The 23,233-nt window shown below is 33.9% G+C and overlaps 1 long non-coding RNA gene across 1 annotated transcript; it reads left to right on the forward strand.

Annotated features, from left to right (window-relative positions):
• Positions 1–1,232: 1,232 nt before the first annotated feature.
• LOC145686265 (uncharacterized) lies at positions 1,233–7,869 on the forward strand. The gene is made up of 2 exons (XR_014131560.1): positions 1,233–1,387; positions 7,541–7,869. It is a non-coding gene; the product is annotated as an uncharacterized LOC145686265 (long non-coding RNA).
• The last annotated feature ends 15,364 nt before the right edge of the window (positions 7,870–23,233 follow it).

The following is a 23,233-nucleotide window of genomic DNA, read 5'->3' on the forward strand; positions in this document are numbered from 1 at the left end:
GTTAGACAAACACCGTATGCAAGGGTTTTCTCAGGGTTCTCCCATTTCCTCAAACTTTTTTCATTCCACCATTTCTTTCATTTTTTACCATCACGAACTCCTTTAGCCTAGACGGCATAATCGTGAGACGTAAAACCTTAAGATTTCATTTCATTTCTTCTCTCTTAGTCGTCTATTTCAACCATCGAATAATAACTTTCGGTTTTAACCTTGATCACTTTAGAGTAAAGGCGGTAATAAGTAGCAAGAAACGATAAGCCTGCAATCAATTAAGCATTCCAAAAATATTAGGATGAAGATTTAGATTTTTAGGCTTTCGGCATCCATGGTCATGTTAGCCCATGAATTATGAAGGATGACGTCCCTTGGCGATCACACTACCCGAGGAAACGGAAGGAAGAAAGGATTGGGAAGCGAAGGAAACCGGATGGAACCTGTATGTCACGTACCATCCCGACATTTGCTTGTGGGAATGAGGAAAACTCAGGAAAAATCACTCAAAATGACTGGCCTGAAAAAAAAAACTTTTACGCATTTTTGACTGGGAATCGAATCCGGGGCCCTCACACCAAAGGTGGAAGCGTTAGCGACTACGCTACTCTGAGCTACCGTCACCAAAATATAACTCTTCTCCAGTCTAATCTAATGTAAAACAAAGATTTCATTTCATTTCTTTAAAAAAGGAAAAAGGGAAATCTACTACCACTTATGGTTTCAATATAATAGAGAAAATATTTTGTCTTTAGCAACTCTTGAATATAATAAGAAATCGGTTGCTATAACAACATTACGACGGCAAAAGAACTTTCATTGTTGAGTCGTTAAAAAATCAAACTTTAATTTTCAAATGTTCATGTGAAGCCGTGTTAACTCTATCACTGCAACATGCTAAGCTATCCTTTCACTCTAGTTCCCTCGTTTTAAGCACCTCATGTATTGTTTTGAATCAAAGAGGAAAGACGTGGTCAGTTGATTTTTGATTTACTGCTTCAGTGTAGCTGCATAATTATAATAACTAAATAAGTTACAGCTTATCTTCAGGCATATTAAGACATATAAGTATAGACAATAGGTGACAACAAAAACATTATTTTCTTATCACAACTACATATTTACTAAGAAACAAACAAGTGGAAAATATCTATACATTTACAATTTTCAGGAAATATTTGGATAAATTAGGAAACGAACTATTTGGAAAGAACATTAAATGACCCAATAACTAATATGATAAGAAATAACATCATTAAAGAATATTTTAAATATCTTAAGTGGTATTGTAGTGCGGTTTCGAACATATATATAAGCAATATTTTGTGAGAAGACATTAGGTAAATTCATTTCAGGTTGAATTTAAGTCACCACTACAACCATGCAGTTGTATCTGGTAAGTAAAATTTTCAACTAATATAACTTGACTTGAATTTCATGTACCATACATATTTGTTTTTTCAATTACAAATGTTCAAAAAGTAAATATTCATTATGCTACATTGTATTTCGCACTTTTTTTCTGACAGTCTTTGTCGTATAAAGATTACGAGAGTTCCGTACCCAAAACCTATTTTCTCCAGTGTTGGATATGTCCGGGAACCTAGTACCCCTAGTTTTTCGAGTGACAAAGGTATTATAATATTATTGTTATTTTAGAAATTTTATAGTAAACTCTAAATATACCCATCATAGTCTGGGTTCTGGCTGCTTCCCAACCCAGTCCGCATCGGATTTTCTCACAAAATCAATTAGGGATCAACACTTGCAACTCTCTCTTTGCACGCGGTGGGCGCGGTGGCTCAGTGGTAGAGCGTTCACCTCCGGTGCTTAGGATTTCTGGTTCGATCCCAGCTCCCGCTGTGTGGGCTTTGTGGTGGACAAATACCGTGATTTTGGGTTATCTCGGGGCTTTTCCCTGTCCTCCCACTTTCTTTATTCCACCATTTCAGTCATCTCTCATCATCACAGCCTCCTTTAGCCTAACCGGCATAATCGTGGGACGTAAAACTTAAAGATTTGATTTTATTATTCTCTTTCTCTGTCTGTTTCGGGTCCGAAACGTTTTGTATTAAACAATCTCTTTTGGTTCTGCACTCAGAAACATTTTCCGCGAGAATCAATTGTGGTTTCGGGCTAGAGACCAGAAGAACCAATTTACGCCTATAGGTTCCTTTACCAATAGCAAAACACTATTAAATTTTCTGACAAAGACTCAGTCACTTGTCACTAGATTTGGTTTCAAAGATCAACTGCTAGTCTATAAACTTACGTAAAATTATTGAAATTTGCTGCTGGTGTACAAGACAGAGGAATGCTGAAGAGAAATGTGGAAGAGAGATCTGAGTGCACTATCTGTGTGTTTCAGTCACAGCATTGGAGAAGGTTTTGTCTCAAGTGGTGGGGTGCAAGGCTTTGTTGCTTACAGTATTGAACCGTGACACAGTTGTTCTGTCCTATGATTATTTTATGACCACCCACACCAACCGACCAAAAGGTCGTAATCATATAGCACAAAGAGTGCACTTTCCTGGCTGAGTGGCTAGTGCACAGTGACCCTGATATGACATGGGGTAAGGTTATTTGCATACCTCGAAAAAAATATACTGGTTCGGATCCCACTTGAACGTTAGATGTCTCTGAAGCTGGGTAGAGAAATATTGTAGGGTTGCAAGATTTTTTTTTATGGCAGCTCCAAGATTATTGTAAAGTGACAACCCAGCTTTAGCTATCTTGTCTCGCACAGGCTTGATGTTGAAAAGGGATGTGTATCACCAAAGAACCCTCTATAACACAAACAAGCTACAAAGTCAAATGTAAGATGCAATCAGATTACAATTTCTAGTCCTTCTTTCTGATAATATTTGCAGAATAAGCAATAAAACTTGAGTGAACAAATTATAATAGAGATAACAGAGATAAGACGTATACCAAATAAGCGCAGATGACCTCTACTACTGAAATTTTCTTAAGTAATGGGGAATATTATGTTAAAAAAGATTGAAACAAAAGTTTTATACGTGATCATGTATTTAAAAGTATAATTTTGTGGGTGAAATAATTGAGTACTACTTACTCGATTCTCAAACGCTGCATCGTTTCTAGTAGCCTAATCTGTGACACTAGCTCACATGGTCCAGATTTCGCATTAAGCAATAGTTTCGCGTATTATATAGTCTAGGAACCAAAAGGATATATGAACTCAAAATGAACAAAAAAAAAAGATTCAAGGTATTGTACAGAGGGAGCGCAAAGACCAAAGCTATTAACAACATTTTGGCTAAGACACAGTCCTGTAAAATGCAAATAACAATGCATGCAGTTCAGATTATTTCTGAAGGAAAGCATTGAAAATATAAGTCTACAGGTTGCTAAAAATATCATGAACTGCTATCATTAGAGAAATATAAGCTCATAACTAGGCTATAAAATTACTAACTTCATACTTTCTCAGAGAGAAGATCGTGGGCCCGAGAGGACAAAGGTGCCCCCGGTATCTGAATATAACCTTGATAATAAGTATAGAATGAGTGTATGAATCCCACGTGACTATATGATTAACGAAGAGTATTTAACATAGAGGACTCGGGTTTGATCTCTGGAGGAAACGCTTGTAGTTCTGATCCCATATTAAGCTATAGATCTAGTCTCATATAGCCACAGTACAAAAAAGGACGTTCAATTCCAAAACAAATCATCGAAGTTTGTAATACACATTTATCGATATCACTCCAGGAGTTTATATTCTCCTTTCTAGAGACACCTATTACAATTATTATTCATCAAAAGAATCGAGAAAATCTACCAGTGTTGTATCCTTGATTGAGCATTTAATATATTTCATTTGCTATGTAGAAAGTAAAGGGTAGCTTCAACACGGGAAACACCTATAAGATTTTCAAATTGTGTTAAAGTAAAGAATGACACCAGGTGCGAACCGAAAATTTTTTTGTTGGAGGGGTCCAAGCTTTTGGAGGGAGGAGTCCAATACCACAAGCCATTTTGTCTACGTATTATTCAACGGGCATTATTCTGTACCAGGAAAGACGATAAGTAATTGTAAAATAATTCCACATATAGATTTTTTTAAAGTGGTAAAACAACACTGAGGAAAAAAGTATGTGATGTACGTAAAAACGTAGATTACATACGTAAATCTTGTAGTTTTTGGTTTTATCGTACATCCCTACGTAACATCCAGCAGGAAACGCATAACTGGGAACGTATATTTTATACGTACTTTCTATATAAGTGTTCCGAATAAAAATACTTTCCGTATGAAAGAAAGAACTGTACATGGGCGATGACGATCTCACATACAGATGGACGTATATAATATATAGTTGACGTATGTAATATACGGAAGACTATTAAATGTCAGACACCCTGCAGCAGCATGATGTAGCATCTAAGCGGAAACAGGGTACTACGTTGTTGTATATAAATAAAGTGTGCCCCTTACAGAATTCCGTACAAAACAAGGATTCCGTATATTTGTAGAATATACTGCTGTCCGGATCATGGGCGGCGATTAGGGGGGCAAAGGGGGGCAGTTTCCCCCCACTTTTCTGAAGTGCCCCGTTGATGTATATAGTTTCATTTGGAAATGTGAAGTTATTGTATATATTACTGGTTCATAGAAAAGAAAGATGCCATATATTTGCCGTTGCGAGAGTACGTATTGGTTATTTCTCTTCTCGTGGTGTTAAGAAAGCTACAGGAATTGAGTTTTAATGGCTACGGAAAATGGTCCAAAATTTAACGTATTGGAGCGCAATAATTGCAGCGTACTTTCATTTCTTACTTACAATGTTATTCAGCTGCTTTGAAACTAATTGAGATAACATTTCGTCAAAAAAAAAAAGCATTTCACAAGTTATTCTTTAATTGCATAAAAATTGACAGTTCCTAAAATGTATTTTCTTTTTTCTAATACGTAGTAAGGAATATTGAATAAAAACAGAGTAATAAGAAACAACTACCTTTTCCATTGTTTTGCAGTGTAATATACGAGTGAAGTGGTGTGTTTAGGGGTGTAGGAGTGTATATATAATTAAATCTAGTGAATTCAACATAATTCTAGGTTTTTTGAGTTACTGTATTTCGTATAACTGGAGTGATTATAAGTATTGTTGAATTAAGATGTATTCCAAGATAGTGAAAACTGCACCTAATGGCAACTAACATGTTTCGGAAAGCTACAAAAGTGTTTCTTTAAATGTCGTAGCATACGCTCGTAGTATTTACTGTCTTTTTAAGAGTAATAACATACATTTCATAGCATGTGTGGAATTAAAAATAAGTTGTTCATTATTTCCCGGTTTTAATGTAACTTTTGCAAAACAAGCCTCATTATTCATTACTGTGATTAATATTATCTTTTCTATTTATTTGTTTTGCAAATTTGTTATTAAATAATATCACACAATTTTCCAGATAGAATTTTAAGATGTTCATGAGCAAGAAATCAAACCTTTTACACTTTCGTTGTTTAACAATACAAAGGGCTAGTATCTACTTCCGTTGTTCTTGTCAATTTACTTAATAAAATATGAAATACGATATACGGTATTTTAACTGAAAAAGATAGTATCCTGTTAGTTATACAACCTTTGTTAAACAAAGTGTTAGCATCAACCAGGTAAACTAACACTGATATACAAATATTCAGTACATGTTTTGCCCCCCCACTTTCAACGTCCAATCGCCGCCACTGGTCCGGATAACGCATTTTTCTCAGTGTACATTGTTTTTGTATAACAGAACGAATATAGATGAAATAAAAAATCAAATATTCATCCTACATCAATTATTTCCCTGCTAAGCAAGTAAGTTTTATTGACAAAATGTACAAATAAAAGTTGAGTTACGAAGTTTTCAGGGGTTGGGATTCAGACTTAGTAGACCGTGGATCGAACTCGAGTCAACTCACCGACTACGCTACTATGACTCTTTACTTAACATGAGGCTTCTTAGGTTAGGAAAGAAAAAAAACAATATCTATATTTGAGTTTAACATCCAATACTGCAACATGAAGCGTCTGACAAAAGATTTTTCTATTGTTTTAGATAAATATGTATTTTACCTGCAAGTTTTCTGAGTATGTAGATACAAAAATTATTTCTTACAACTTATTTCACGAACCTAAAGAAATCAAATATTATTTCCTCTAAGCGAGTAATGATGGTATTCTTATGAAAGGCATTTTGAATTTCTGTTATAGTTTGTATGTGTGTCTGTTTCAAATACACATAAGAGAGCACGTTTGCTATCGTCAGCATCAACTGTAATGCTAATGTAGTTGCCCATTAAATAATTTATTTACGATTCATTTTAAATAATTACAAATACTTCATAGAAGTCACGCAAAAGAAAGAGACATTTCTACGCTCTCGTTCGTTTCTTCTTTCCCATATATTGTTTTATATGTCAAAAATGTATAGAATTTTGGACCAGTGTATTAATGTTTTCTGATGATTGCGCGATTTAAAAAACAAATCTCCTCTTCTTTTCTGTCTGGTATAGAAACGCTGTTACAGCTATTTTAATCGAGTTGCTAAAGCTCTACATTTTGCGGAGTTCTTGAAGAAATGGCTCTCCCTCAAAAATATTACTCTCACTGATCTAGACCAGTCTAGATTCACAATCTTTACTGTTTTTATAGGGTCATAACTTTGTTCTTTATGGCCACTGGGAATAACAACTTCGGAATATATCTGATCTAGACCAGTCTAGATTCACAATCTTTACTGTTTTTATAGGGTCATAACTTTGTTCTTTATGGCCACTGGGAATAACAACTTCGGAATGTATCATTCCTAAATTTAGTTTTCAGGTTCTCAAAACTCCATTTTACGGTATTACCCAACAGTTATTGATTTCTTAAGTCGGTGTATGAATTCTTCTTTAACAGAGACACAGAATATGCTAGGCTTGATGTCAAATCATCATTTCTTTTCTCTTAACAAAATTTCTATCATGCAGTTCTTTGTATGTGTGTAATGGTGGCTGAGTAGTCTCGTTGAAGCCACATTGATGCTCCGAATATTATTTGAATAACGTATACGGAAGTGCGAGTAATATTATATTTACTAATAAGATTAACACAGCTTTTATTAACAATAATACTGTACATTATCCACACCAGATATTTAAATGTGCTAGTACAACATAGCTCCAGATGAGAGTAACAAATACTTGTATCATAGTTGATTTTTCTGCTGGTGTTTGCTGTGTTTTTCAATATTTTGAAGATCATGCTGAGTACAAACACATTTTATTATGTATAATATCTGTTTTGTATAGGAAAATAGTCTTCAATACGTATCCTTCTATTACAACAAAATAAAAAAGTCTGTACAATTGATTACAGAGAATGGGAAAGTATTATGTAACAAAAAAGTCTTACAATTAATACTCTCAAATGAAAATGTTTGGATGAGGTATTTCACAAAAAGGAAAATTATCTAATCTCAAAACATAATGCAAGGCAGATTCTAAAATATTTTTAGTCTTCATCTTAAGATTAATTTTGTGTTTTTGTTTTAGATTTTGCTGATAATAGCACTATTCGCTTTAAGTGCTGTGACTGCATACGGTGGATATGGAGGATATGGAGGATATGGAGGATATGGCCGCGGATTTGTATATGGACATGGTGGATATGGTGGTGTATATGGATACGGACGTCAATACTTTCCGTTTTGAGTCTTTCATTAATGTCACTAAAAACCATTTAGTTTGAAGTAAATTGCCAACAAAGAGAGATGGTTCTTTTAAAATTCTTTAAACAAGGAATACATTAGTGCTTCCTTCCTAAATGTCTGTTCTATTTTAGAAAGTTCAGATAATAAAATAACATTTTAGTGCAAAATAAAGTTGTTTCTGTATGTGTTCAATACCCTATATGTAATTACATCTTGTAATATGAAGTGCTGTGGCTCCCATAACGTAGTCAAAAATGCCTTCGCCTTTCCTGAGTTTTTTTTTTTCGGTTAGGACTAAAACATCATTTTCAGACTAGCCATCCTGAGTGAGGAAGGATTTTTCCTGGACATTCCTCATTCATACCAACCAACACACAGGTTTTAGACTGCTTCATTCCTTTCCTTATTCCTTTCTTCCTTAAACTTTCATCCAGTGATGACAACCTGAAACTTTAATAAAAATCCATGCTTAGAGGTAGAAATTTCCATCTTGCTCTTGAATTTCCCACTTTACACTGATTACAAAAAAGTTAGAAAAAAAGCTTATAAAATATGGAAAATGAATCTACTCTGTAACATTAATTTTCTTCAATATCAGCTAGTAGTTATCAGTTATCATTTATTCGTAAGCCTAGATCGTTTACAGTTAGGAATAGTTTTTAAAAAAGAATTTCCCTTACTTGAAAGAACGAATTGAAAATTTTGACGAAAACAAATTTATTTTGTCAGAATTTAGTATTCTCATCACATGTTTAGGTCATTATCTTCTATTTAACCTAATTATATTAGAAAAATTTTATTCTTCGCTGAAGCATCTTCAGTCATTTCATGTGGGACGTTTCCGAAGTTGGTTGTTTCGTTTAATTTTTTACTTTCTTCCGTTAGTTAGTTTCTTTTTTCTTTCTAAATTCCAGAGCACAATTGAAGTGCTTAGAGGATAAATGTGTATGTTATATTTTTTGAAACGTTTCATTCTGGCGATTCATGCACGTGTTATAAGTTAATCATGCTATGTAACACATTATTTGGTTCGTCCTCGTCTGATGCAGATGTTTATAAACGATGAAGGAAGCATGTTAACAGACAAAGTTGTGGAAGTTAATTTTCCCATCATATTCAATTTGTTACATAACGCCTTTATCCTCTAAGCGCTTGAATTTACTTTCCGGTTTCTTTTTCTTTCTTTTTCTTCAGGTTACCAAATGAATATACAAAATCATTTTCGTACTAGAATACACTTTTCGGTAACAAAATTCAATAATTAAAACTTGTTACAAGCTTATTGAAAACTCAGTTTACTTCTCGACCAAAGATAATTTTGTTGGTGTTGGTGAAGTAATAGAAAATCCCACATATGCTACCAATTTCGAGAAAAAAATTCCCATGATCTCTTTTCTAGAATTTAGCATCAAAAAATCCCACGAAATGGTATTTTTCCCACAGGTTCGCATCACTGCTTTCCCCGGTATTTCTCACTCTTGACGGGGTTAACACTACAGGTGGCAGTAAACATCACCCAGAAATATCTATAAATAAATAGGTTTGAATGAATATATGTAACTATATGTAAAAAACAATGTTCCTATATATGTTTAAGTAAGAAAAAAACATAAACATGGAAAAAAGTATAAAATACGTGTATTGATTGACGAAGCAGATAGATTATATTTTGTTATAAATTGTGCCTTGTTGTAGGTGACGATTGGCACAAACCATTTCAAAATTACCTTTGAATTATTATGGAAGATTTAAATAAAATATATTGTATAAAGTCGAGGATTATAGGCCTTCTGAATGTTATAAAGTTAGTTTTTAAATTCTAAAATTTCGCGACACATTGGTTGGGTAACATTGAGTTATTGAACAAAACAGAATGAGTGACATTAAACTACAATGAAGATCAAAAGTCGCCCCTATCGAAATTCAACTGTTCATAAATAGAGTTATAGCTGAAGACCTCTATTGGCTATTGCAAGTTGGAGCTATAAATATTAACATCAGAGCACACGACACTTGTATAGGTGCTTTGTGTATTCATTGGCGAACATGTTATTTTCCCAAGAGCAAAGAGTTTTCATAGTTCAACATTATTTTGCCAGTTGATATTCTTACTCACGTGCTGCAGCGAAATTTCGCAGAAAATATCTTGATGTAGCAGTCAGTAACAAATCAAAAATTACGAGATTAATCCTTCGTTGTACGCGCACTATCAGCGTACTATCAGATTTCATATGGAAGTGCTAAGAGAGCAATAAAGAGGTTACAAGTATGTGCATATTATGTTCGCAGTATTCAAGAATTGCAGAACCTGGATAAAGTTAAACGCATAATGTACTGTACATGGTTTCGCTTATTTGTCGACAACCACGGAATTGCAGAGCTTGACCATGTTTATATAAACAGTCAAAACACTTGAATTTAGTCAACTTAAAATCTACATGTCTTACACGAAATCTCCCTTCATCCTCAGGTAATTGGAGTTAGGTGTGTCATATTACTTCATCGTATAGCGTTCCCATTTTCTCCGAAACTACAGTACAGTGTTGTGTATCAAGCTATCATTACACAGTTCATTGCATTTCTTGACAAGGATGAACGTGATAGCCGGTTCCAGAAAGACAGTGCCACATATCGCACATCTAATGACACTATGTATTTCTTACGCGAGGTTTTTGTCTAGTGCACAGTCTCAAAAGAATTATGGACCCCATGTTAACTCAATTTGACGTCCCTGAGTTCTTCCTATGGAGTTACCTTAAAATTAAGGTCTATAGCAATAGACCACACATACTGAAGAAACTAATGATGAACAAAATGAGATTAACAACACTCAGTGTATTCATGCTTCACAAAGTTGTCTCAAACATGAATTAAAAAAAAAAAAAGTTCATATTTGCATTAGTGATCAGAGTAGATATTTTGAGCGTTAAAATATGCATGTGTTTGAAAATATATAATATTATATCAAATAGTAGGTATTAACGTACTCAAGTTTTTATTATTACATTGATGTGAGTGAGTTTTGGATCACCCGCTATTTACCGTTTCAATGTCTTTCTCGAGATTACCTAGTAATGAGATACAACTTATGGAAACAAAGTGATTTTGGTTATCTGTTTTCCGCCATACTGAAACCGAGAAATAGTCAATTATTAACATCTCATGTACTGGTTCTGAAGTAGAGTGATTTTTTGTGCACACAATACATATGCTTTTACATATAAACAAGAATAAAAGCGAAGTAAATTGGGACAATATTTCAATATTTTAAATGTAGAATGTTCGAAACACAATTATTTGAACGAAATAATTGTGCACTATTCTAAAATACCGAAGGTAATCTATGTTTGCCGATCAAATATATAAAATTCACACATATACACATATTCACACAGTCTTGTGTTTAATAACTACTGCACATAACATTTTTCGAAAACGTCGTTGACTATTAGCCTATGACAAATACCTCCGCACTGATGTTCATGTAATACAAGGTACATGAACTTAAAACCTGTTAATGCAACGAATAAATGAAACTGACGTCAAATTATAGTCTCAGTTCAGGTGCAGCATTTGTTAGTATCTTTTATCACGATTGAAATTAGTGCCTTCAATTACCTCAGAGACACTTTCTCAATTTTATTGTATGCAGTGTTCAAAGTGAAAATAAAGCAGAGGCAGTATGTTTTATTGCGATTTTGACTCGACATACCGGCTATCTAAATATTGAAATGCAGTGAGAGTATGTTGCCTAAAAGATTGCATTTCTATTTACATAATGACTGAAAACTATTTAGGAGGCTTCTCTGCAGTAACGGAGGGAGGATACGAAGAGACTTTGATCTCCCACCACCAACTTTCTAAATATATATATATATATATATATATATATATATATACACCCTCATTTTGAGTTATAGAGAATTATACACGAGAGCGGTCAACAACTGAAAGAGGGTATTACCAATTTCCCCGCACTCGACTGTAGGATATTCCAAACACCCGGAACACCCGCCCCCACAGCAGACAACCCTTAAATCCACTCATGCTCAAAACACGGCATTTATATGTATTAAGGCAAGAACACACACACACATACATAACAAAGAAACAATTCACTATGTCACATCAAAACATAAACTAGGTGAACTTCTTTTAAGACACCTGATTTTAAAAACAAAAGGTAGGAAAAAGATGACCAAAATGTTGGTGTTGTCAACTAAGAAATTATTTCTACATAAGAAATAAAAGTCTTTAAACGTGCAAAGCTATTCCTCAATTACAGTGTATAAGAATGGATTTATTAAAGATAGTTAACATCTACTATCCAGTGGCGGTAAGTTTTAATCACTGAAAAAACAGAGACGGTATACCTTCATCACTGAAAAAAAGAAACGGTATGGCATACCAATGCATACCGTCTTACTTGGACAACTGATTGTATGTTATGAGCTTTGAAGTACATACAGCAAATTATTATGGAAAGGTTGAAGAATGAAAATGAACACGAAACTCAATCAACCAGGCATCAATACGAACAAGTTTTTTTTTTTTTTTTTTTTTTTTTAATGTTTCGGCGAATGCCTTAGATAACCCAATTATCACACACTTGAGCAGTGTTTAATTTTAGATGAAAGTTGTAGAAAATTTATATTCTAAAGAGATTTGTCTTACTTTTCATTTTCTTGTAGTTTACTTTTGTGATGTCAATTTTCATGCAGCGCTATACTGATTATCGAACACATATTCCACTTACAAGGAACCTTGTTGGGATGCCACACGAAATGTTGAACGAGAGTATGGTTAATCGATTTGTGGTAGTGAACTAGAAAATCCATAGGCAGCAAAAACCCTTCATAACAATCGTTCCATACTTACGGGGGGAGTAGGGGCACTGGCAAAACAACACGCTGTGGATAGTGAGACGAAGTATGGAGCGAGTTCGATGAAAATATTCATAGAAGCGTAGTTATACATATACTACAATGTGACATTCGACAATATTCTGACAAATGAGGGCAGAGAGTAAGGACAGAGAAGGGGACGGGTCATATGGTCATATAATTGAGGAAAACAGAAAAGCAAAACGTCAGGGGAATGGTACAATAATAATACATGGTCAAGCAATCCATCACAATCTATAGGCAGCCTGTAGACGACACTGTGAAGCAGAAATGGAAGAAAGAGAACTATAGAGGGTATTGTCCGTAGAGTCCGTACCTCCTCCCCTCGTAACGTCCGATATGTAACATGTAGGCATTCATTTTCATGTGTTTGTCGCACGTTGAACTGTCTGTGTATCCAATCAACATTGCTAGGATCCTTCCTGGACCCTAAGGTCCTGACTTGCCGCGTGCCTTGTTGGAGGTGTACGTTGAACATGAGTAAGAATAATCGAGAAGTATGGCTAAAAATATAGGGTACAAAGAAATGTAATGCAACACAATGGACTGCCCAAGATAGATGGTTATGGAGAAGTATTGGCGTGACCTTCATTCAGCAGTGAATCGACAATGGTTGTTGTTGTTGTTGTTGATGATGATGATGATGATATGAAAATCAGACAACAATATAAGTCCCTATGTAATGCACTGCAAAGCACCAAAGAAGCACAAAATACTGGAGATAAATAACACAAATGAGCACATGTACACTCATGTCCAAAATGATTGTCACATACACTGTATCTATAACTGTCTTCTTGTAAGAATATAATTTGATAATGATTTTGCACGGTATTTTTAATACTGATACTTTGTGTATAATCGGGAAATGTATATTTGTGGTAAATTTCACAGGAAAAGAATTATAAATGCAAAAATTAAAATGAGTAACGAAATGTTGGTAAATAGACAAGAAAGTCTTATTTTAGTTTTATTATTCTTATTTACTGCTCTTTTGACATGAAATTTGCCACATACATGCCTTTGCCAATTATACACATACTAACATTATAAGAATTACCGGGTGAATTTATTGTCAAATTATATTCCTAGAACAATGTATTTATAGACATGCGACAATAATTTTGGACATGAGTGTATATAGCTGTGATAATGTCTAATAAGAAAAAATCTCAGTTCTCTATGTAATGTCACATTGTAGTATATGTTTAACTTCGTTTCTATGCAAATTTTCATCGAGCTCGCTCCATATTTCGTCTTATTATCCACAACATGTGTTGCCAGTGCACCTACTCCCCCCTTAAGTACGGAACGGTTGCGATCGAGGGTTTTTCCCGCCTATGGATTTTCTTGTTCACTAACACAAATCAATTGATCATAGTCTCGTTCCACATTTCGTGTAACACCAGAACAAGATTACTTGTTAGCAGGTGTTTAAGTATAACAAGGCTTCAGAACAAGACTGTCTCGTTTCCTGAAAACGCACAGAATTTCCACATAGCCCTTTCCCTTTTCAACAGCCCATATGAAAGTAGTAGACGATTCTCGGTTAGGAAGAGGGAGAAAAGTTGCCAAATGTCCCCTTTTCCTCAGATTTCTACCAGTCTTGAATCATATTTTGTGTCAATGTGTTCGCTTATAATTCGCCAGAATGTCAATGCTTTTCCAATCTTGATTAAGCAATAAACACGCGTAACGAGCAACATTCGGATGGAAATCCGGAATCTGGGTATTCTACTTCAACAACTCCGACGAAACAAGATAATGTTGTAGTTGGGGAGGGGAGCTTAAGTTGTGTAAACAAACGATAGTGTTACTGACATTTTTTAAGTATCATCCATAATGGTGATGTCAACAATTCAAAAACTTTAATCAATTAGTAGTACAAGTAACTGGTGTCAGCATTAGTACTGTAAAACGAATGTCTGGAATAATTAATGTGAAAACTTACTTGACACCGACTGAAAAGAAAACAAGAATTTTTTGGAATGATCCAAAATGTGGGTCAAAAATTGCGATCTTCGCCAAGAATTAACGTTTGGATCAGATGCCACAAACTTTCTGAACGGCCCCTAAGTCGTTTTTTTTTAATTTTTATTTTTTTAAGGAATAAATACATCATACTGATAAAAATAATAGTTTGGGTTTGGTTACGCTACACGTAGTTCTCAGGGTGTGGGGTGTACAGGAAAATGTTTGATCGAATGAAATATGTTGATTTTTTTACATCAGAGGCCCCTAAATCGATTTTTCGTATTTTTTTACGGAATAAGCACATCATACTCAACTAAGTGATAGTTTCGGTTTGGCTACATTGTATATAGTTCTCAAGATACAAGAAGCAGAAGAAAATGTTTGATTGAATGAAATATATGGGATATTTTGGATCAGAGAACACAAAATATTTGAACGGTCCCAAATCAAGTTTTCATATTTTTTACGGAATAAGCAAATCATAGGGTAGAAGGGGAAAATTGGGAGCTATGTTTTTTTTTTAATCCTTTTCTCCCTGATAGGTTATAGGTGTTTCTCCAGTTCTTAAGAACTGATTTTATGTTGCAGGTTCTTCTGCATCTACTGTGGTAGTGGTAAACTTTCGGCACCTTTACTTTTGATGTTACAACATATTTTAGTTGTTGATCTGATTTCCATCTGATTTTCACCCAATTACCCCCAAGGCCTATGTTGAATAAAATAGCTTAATAAGCACAATGCACTATGAAATAAAAATGTACACCACAAAAAACAAAAATAGCACAACATTTAAATGAATTCTGACTAAAAAATATTCACTTAAAGCATTCCTCCCATTTACCCCCACATCATGCGCCCAATGACCCCCTGGGGGTAATTGGGATGTACATTTTTTTACAAAATTTTAACAGCCTTACAGTGAGGATTCAAGATTGCTGCTCTGCTGCTGATGATGCTCACCATCCTTATTATGTTTTTAAGCAACAGTAAAAAATCTGGATTAAAACATTATCAGATGCGCGATTTACTCTGACTCCAACCAAAATACACACAAACCTAAAACTCTCTTTCAAATATGTCATTTCTCAATCAAGTTAGTTGTTGGATTTCTGGTCATTATTACACCCTCTCAAAATTCATCAAAACTTCTTTTCTGATCAACATCTACCCACCCAACATTTGGGATACTTGGGTTCAAATTAGAAAAAAAAAATTAAATGAAATCCATAAGTTTTACGTCGCACGATTATGCCGGTGAGGCTAAATGAGACTGTGATGATGAAAAATGAGTGAAATAGTGGAATGAAGAAAGTGGGAGGAAACGGGAGAACCCCGAGGAAACCCACGAGCACGGTGTTTGTCCACCACAAAGTCCACACGGCGCGAGCTGGGATCGACACAGGGACCCCAAGCACCGGAGGTGAACGCTGTACCACTGAGCCACCGCGGTGTTCAAATTAGAAATAGCAGTAAAATTTCAGCAAGAGAAAAAAAAACTGGGCACGCGGAAATATGTAGGAATAAACCATGGTTCAATAAGGAATGCATTAATCTAGCGGAGAAGGGAAAACAGGCGAAACTGCGTTGGGTTCAAACTTCGAGCGATATAATTACACAAAATTTCGTTGACATTAGATGGGAAACTTCCAAAATGTATAGAACAAAGAAACGCGATTTCTTGAAGGCTAAAATTAAATAACTTGAAGATAATTCTAACAAAAATCGAGACATGTATAAGGGAACACAGAATTAAGAAAGGGTGTCAACCTCGCTCGTACAATTTAAAGAAAGAAGACGGAACAATTCTCACTGATACAAGTGGCATCTTGAATAGATGGAAAGATTTCCTTGACGATTTGCTAAACACGCAGCCAAAAACTAATATCCGTGGGGAAAGGGAAATGCACACAGCAGAACGATCACTATAGAGAAATTAAAGAAATATAAGTCTCCTAGTACAGACGAAATTAAGGCTGAGTAAATTTTAGCTGGAGGCGAAAAATTATGGAACAAGATACAGAAACTCACTCTCCTTATCTGGAACAAGCAGGAATTACCAAGAGATTGAAAAGAATGAACCTTTGTTCCAATTCACAAGAACGATGACAAATCAGATTGTAATAGTTATCGAGGCATTTCTCTTGTCAACATCCTATAAAATCCTTTCAAACATTCTATTGGCAAGATTGATCCGATACTCAGATAAAAATTATAGGAGATTATCAGTGCGGATTTAGACAAAATCGATGAACTATCGACCAAATATCTACCATTTGACAAATACTTTAAACGAAATGGAAGTACAATACCCCAGTACATCAATTATTTATTGATTTAGATAGGCTTACCAATCTTTTAGGAAACAAATATTGTACAACATTTTTGCAGAATTTGGAATATAGAAAAAGCTAGTTACAGTAATTAAGATATATTTAAATGAATCCCAAAGTAAAGTCCGAGTAGGAACATTCTTGTCCACGAACTCCCACGTCGAGAATGGCTTGAAACAAGGAGATGCATTGTCGACATTATTATTCAAGTTTATTCTGGAGTATGCTATAACGAAAATCAAAAATAGCATGTAGGCCTAGAGCTAAATGGTATTCACAGAGTTATGGCGTACGCTGATGATGTGAATCTGATAGGATATGATAGGAGAACAATAGAAAGAAATGTAGAGGCCTTATTAAACTTGCAGGTTTAGAAGTAAATGCAGAATACACTAAATACATGGTAGTTCGCTGGGATCGTAATACTGCAATATAAATGCGTCAAAGTATCAAATAATACTTTCAATAAAGTAGATACTTTCAAGTCTAGGATCAAAATCGTATCCACGAAGAAATTAAATGTCGACTGAAAGCAGGGAATTCGTGTTATTATTCAGTTCAACATCTTTTGTCGTCGCGAATTATGTCGACGAACGTGAAGCTTAAAATATATAAAACGATAATCATGGTTGTTGTTCTCTATGGTTGCGAAAGATGGTCACCTACTTTAAGGGAAGACTGCAGACTGGCAGTATTTGAGAATAAAATCCTGAGACTAAAATTCGGACCCAAAAGGAACGGGAATGGGCAATGGCGGAAACTTCCTAACGAGGAATGTTAGGAATACATAATTTATACCCTTTAACAAACATTGTTAGATCATCAAATCTAGGAGACTCAGGGGCAGGTCATGTAGCGGGAATGGAGGAAAATAGGAACGCTTTCAAAGTTTTGACTGGAAGACCAATCGGAAAACGACCATTGGGAAGACGTATGCGTATATGGGAAGACAATATTAAGATGGATCTCGCAGAAATAATAATATAAATTAGAAACTGGATCCGGCTGGATAAGGATAGAAGTCAGTGTAGAGGCTTTGTGAACACGGTATTGAACTTCCGGGTTCCTTAGACCATAGAGTTAGTTAGTTCTTTTACGGTCAAAGTTTTGTAGAGTATAACGGAAAAATTAAAAGGATACTTCTTTGGGAATTTTGATGGAGGTGAATATGTTTAATGTTTGTGTTTAAAATCCAAAATATAGTTTGCCTACTACATATGTTTGAAATGATGGTAATTACTTAATTTCTTAATGAATGAAAGTTCTGAACTTAAGATTACTTATTATTAATTAACATATTAAAAGTACACTCACAGACTTTCGTTAGCACACATACCCACACTCATATATATTTTTCTGTGCATACGTATCTAGTTGTGTTTTGTTTTATCTATCTACATACATACAATATATATATATATATATATATATATATATATATATATATATATATATATATATATTGTATGTATGTAAATAGATAAAACAAAACAACTAGATACGTATCCACAGAAAAATATCCTGATGATACAAGTAGTTGATGGAAAAATGATCCCATTATATTCCTTCAAATTGGAAGCATTTTACCTATCAATGGAATGAAGAAAAGTCACTCGTAGTTATCAGTCTTTGAAAACGACGAAATTCGACCGGTGAAGTTCTGACCCCTTAAGCCTCTATTCTACTAGTTCGAAAATGTTATTATTACCCTTGTTTACGTTCATTTCTAATATTTCCGCGCAAAAAGCAGGTTGCGTGTGTCTCATTACTCCTCTCCCGATTGAATAGCAAAGCATGATAAACTAAGGAAACTCAACACCATCACGAAACCGAACACGCATTTCAAACTTTCACTGTTTCCGATTTTGACATCGCTCCTGCTTATACTATAAGTCATTACTGGGCATTTTGTATATCGCTTTGTCATTTATAACAATACTTGTATTTCAACCTTTATTTGTATTTGTGGGCAGAATATATATATATATTTTTAATTATGCACAAGCTATTCAAGAAAAGGAAGAATAACTATATGAAAAAAGGATATGTAGATGTAATTTCTTTGTAGTTGATATATATGTTGCTGTTTTGTTTATATAGAAGTTAGTTGTCATAGAAACGAAGAATAAATAAGACATAATTCCGGATCCATTTTATATAAAAACCACATGCCTATTTTAAGGAGTGAAGTTATTTTATTTGTGATGTGCCATAATAAAAGGTAATATTTAAAATGCAATGTGTAAAATGTTTTATGGTGGTTTTCGTAGCCTTGATTGTATAAACTTAAAAACTGAGAACCTTTGAGTAACGACGTTCTATATATATATATATATTGGTTGTTCATCATATAACCTTATTTTGAATAAGTGTCGTTATATAAATTTGGTGGTTTAGCCGCCAGGACCTTAGGAGATTTGTATGAAGTTTAGTACACAATCTCCTCCATAATAAACTTCAAGCGTACAGATTGACTTTAAGGCTACGTAGTGATTTTGTTAAAGGAAATATCAAAACGGAGTATACTTTGTTAAGGAATGGCCCAAAAATTTTCAGAAATATCACAATGAGTCTTCCTGATAATATTGGACATACATCTGAATGAGATGGTAACAGGGAAATGAACTTTTCTGACTTAGCCGATCTTATTAAACAATTAAAACAAGATTTTGGTAACCGAATGGATCAACAAACGGAACAAATTGGTGAGCGAATGAATCAACAGATGGGACAATTAAAGCTGGGTTTTGGTAATCGAATGAACCAACATGGAACAAATGAAACAACTTGATAATAAAATCGACCAGACAAATTTACGAATGGAACAAAGTGTCCTTAAAATGAAACAACTTATACGTAGGTTCACCGAAGAAATGTCATCACAGGTTAACATGAATGCCCCAAATGAACCTGAACCTTCCATAGAAACAACAGAAAATCCAGCTCCTGAGTTTGCATTGGTGAAATTTACTGAGTTTTAGAGAATATATAATGCGGTATTGGTTGGATCAGATTATCCCAACTTCTCTCTTCATTCTAATGTTTTTGATTGCCTTATTGATGCTGCGTGTAATGAAGATTTTGGTATGCATCAATATGCGAAAAGTTATGATCATCTTCGTTTATTGAATGCTATTGACTGCTTGTATTCACAGTGCATTCAACATGATATTAATTCTGGAGATGAAGTAATGGTAATAGAACCGTTTAATGATATGTACACGACATTGGTTCATGTAGCAGGAAGAAAGTTGATTCCAGTATTCGTGAAATTCAGAAAGCGAACGTGTGTTCAAACCAATGCTTGTAGTGATTGGCCGATTGAGTTGAATCTGTTGAAATGTTCACTGAACGAAAAGACAAAAATGATAGTAATGAACAATCAGGTGGTGCTTTTGCAAAACGTGATGCAGTGCATTGACTTCAATCATCCAAATATGACATTGCAAAAATTTGAAATTTCATCAATGGTGCAATACGGTACTAACCTGAACCAAACTAACTGTAATCGAAACCAAGTTCGAAGTGTCCATGTGAGATTCAAATGGATCTCAGTGTAAAAGATGATGTTAAATTCATGTGTACTGGTAGTGTAACCGAACCAAATCACAGAGGAAACAAAAACCATGGTAGGACAAATTACAGTGAATATTGTGGAAAGAATAGGTATAGATCTGTTAGGAGACATGACACTTCTGCACCAGTAAAACAAATGAGAACTGAACCTAATTTTACCGGTACGATAACCGAACCTAACCTTAGTAATAACAGTAATAGTAATCGCGTAATCGATCCTAATCCTAGTGAAGTACGATTATTTACACTTAGAAAGCATGTAATCATTAGATCTAATTTCCTTCGAAGTGAATTTCGTAGAAATTTCATAGATGGCACAAATTCTCAAAATAGGAAACAAAGAACTATAGAAATAAATAACGCACAAGATTGTATTCCGATTTATGATTTTCAATGCAACTTGAATTAATTTGTTGGTCTTGTAACTTAAGCTAAAGTTACGGCATCCGAGAAGAATATATTCAATTGATTTTTGTTGTACTTCATTGCAAATACCGTTATCATTTCGTTTATTATTTGCATTTCATTTGAACTCCATGAAAATAATTCGATGAATCAACAAATCGAACAATTCGTACATTTATGATCTTGATAAGAACTTCTTTTGTTCAAATCGTAATACTAATTTTTATTGTGATGTTAATTATAGTATTATGTTCTGAATATTGTCGATATTTTAATATTAATTTATATTTTGTTTGATTATATTCTATATTTGATCCTTTCTTATGTAAAATAGCCATTATGTAAATGTCATATCCTTTTCTCATTTTTTCTTGTTCCTTCTGCCCGTTAAAATGATATAAATTTTGTTAACTCCAACTTATATTATGTATCAATAGCCACAAAAGGACCTTAAATTTGAATAACTTCTATGTCGTAAACTGAATGTACCTTTATATTATCGACGTTAAAGCATATTAATATTTGAAGTGAAATTCATTAAGATTTTAAGTTAAATTTTATTCTATATAAAATATGAAGAATATTGTTATAAAAGTAAAATATGTTATATGATTATGTGATTATAATTTTTATATATAAACAAGGGTAATTCCGAAATTCCAGTACTTAATATGTAATAGTTAACGGCCCAGGATTTCTCTCTTTTTATTTTATTTATTTATTTATTTTTTTTTTTTTTTAGAAAAAAGGTCCTTTAGCTCAAGGTGCCATATATAACAATACTTGTATTTCAACCTTTATTTGTATTTGCGGGCAGGATATATTTTTTAATTATGCACAAGCTATTCAAGAAAAGGAAGAAGTATTTATAAAAAAAGGATATATAGATGTAATTTCTTTGTAGTTGACATATACGTTGCTGTTTTGTTATAATAGAAGTTAGTTGTCATAGCAACGAAGAATAAATAAGATATAATTCCGGATCCATTTTATATAAAATCTACATGCCTATTTTAAGGAGTGAAGTTATTTTATTTGTGATGAGTCATAATAAAAAGTAATATTTATAATGCAATGTGTAAAATATTTTATGGTCGTTTTCGTAGCGTTGATTGCATAAGGACGTGTGAGTAACGAAGTTTTATATATATATATATATATATATATATATATATATATATATATATATATATATATATATATATATATTGGTGGTTCATCATATAACCTTATTTTCAAAAAGTGTCGTTATATAAATTTGGTGGTCCTCGCCGCAGGGTTGTCGTTATACATTAAAAAATCAAAGTGATATGTATAAAATTGTTGTGACTCTTATTGAAACTTTTGAATTGCGAGGGAAGAAAGAAAGAAAATTTCTAAGAAATGTATTTCTTTGCAAACCGACACCACCATTGATTTAATATTTTGCCAATACTTAGACCGGGCGCCGGGTCGTTTGTACGCTCCCTGCCCCCTAGCTACGGCTCTGATTTCCAGGAACGATTTTCGGTATTGACTCAGTATTTTGAGGTAAGTCGAAATCATTTTTTAATTAAAAGATAATGAACTTTGTCTAGGGATCCTGAAATAAAGGTGATGGAAGACAAGGTATTGTACTGACATCAGTCACTCAAGACACTCGATTGGCTGACTATACACATTCATAGGCTGTATTGTCTGGAAATTTAGTAATACTAATAGTAATTTCCAACCACTGTTGCCACTACTAACAGCAATAATAATAACAGTCGTACGTACCCATCTACTAAGTGCTTAGAAGCAATTATTCCTCAAATCTACCATTATTCCCAAAATAAGTAATAGAGGATCCGCCCCCGTAAAAAATAAATAAATAAATATAAGGACTGTCTATACTGATTTAGATAATAGAGGGATATATCTATTGTCTTGTAATCACTCTTTGTAAACAAAATTAACGTATATTTGTTTAAGCCTCCAACCACACTTTGGCTCTTTCAGTCGAGAATGCATTCTGTCCTATGACAATTATTTTAAAATGCTATTCGTGCTAAGTTATCCTTTACAGTTAACCTTCTTAAAAGCATCATCAAGGTATATTTAAAATTCGATTGAGCCATTTTCAAGGAAAAATCTTGTCTTTCAAAAATAAATCTTATAGGCGTAATCTGCATCCTAAAACCCACCTGTGGACATTTCAGAATAATAACAATAATGTTATTTTAAATCTATTACCAAAGTGATAACATTATGTCTTTATTTCACACTTGTTTTTTTTTCTTCTTATTTCTTCTTTTACCTAATGACGTTGGACATTTGGCAACAATCCATCAATCATCGTTCCAAGGAGTTTTGGGTTGCCCTTTG

The sequence above is a fragment of the Thermobia domestica genome, chromosome 1 (genome assembly GCF_964235325.1).
Source record: "Thermobia domestica chromosome 1, izTheDome1.hap1.1, whole genome shotgun sequence".
Taxonomy (NCBI): domain Eukaryota; kingdom Metazoa; phylum Arthropoda; class Insecta; order Zygentoma; family Lepismatidae; genus Thermobia; species Thermobia domestica.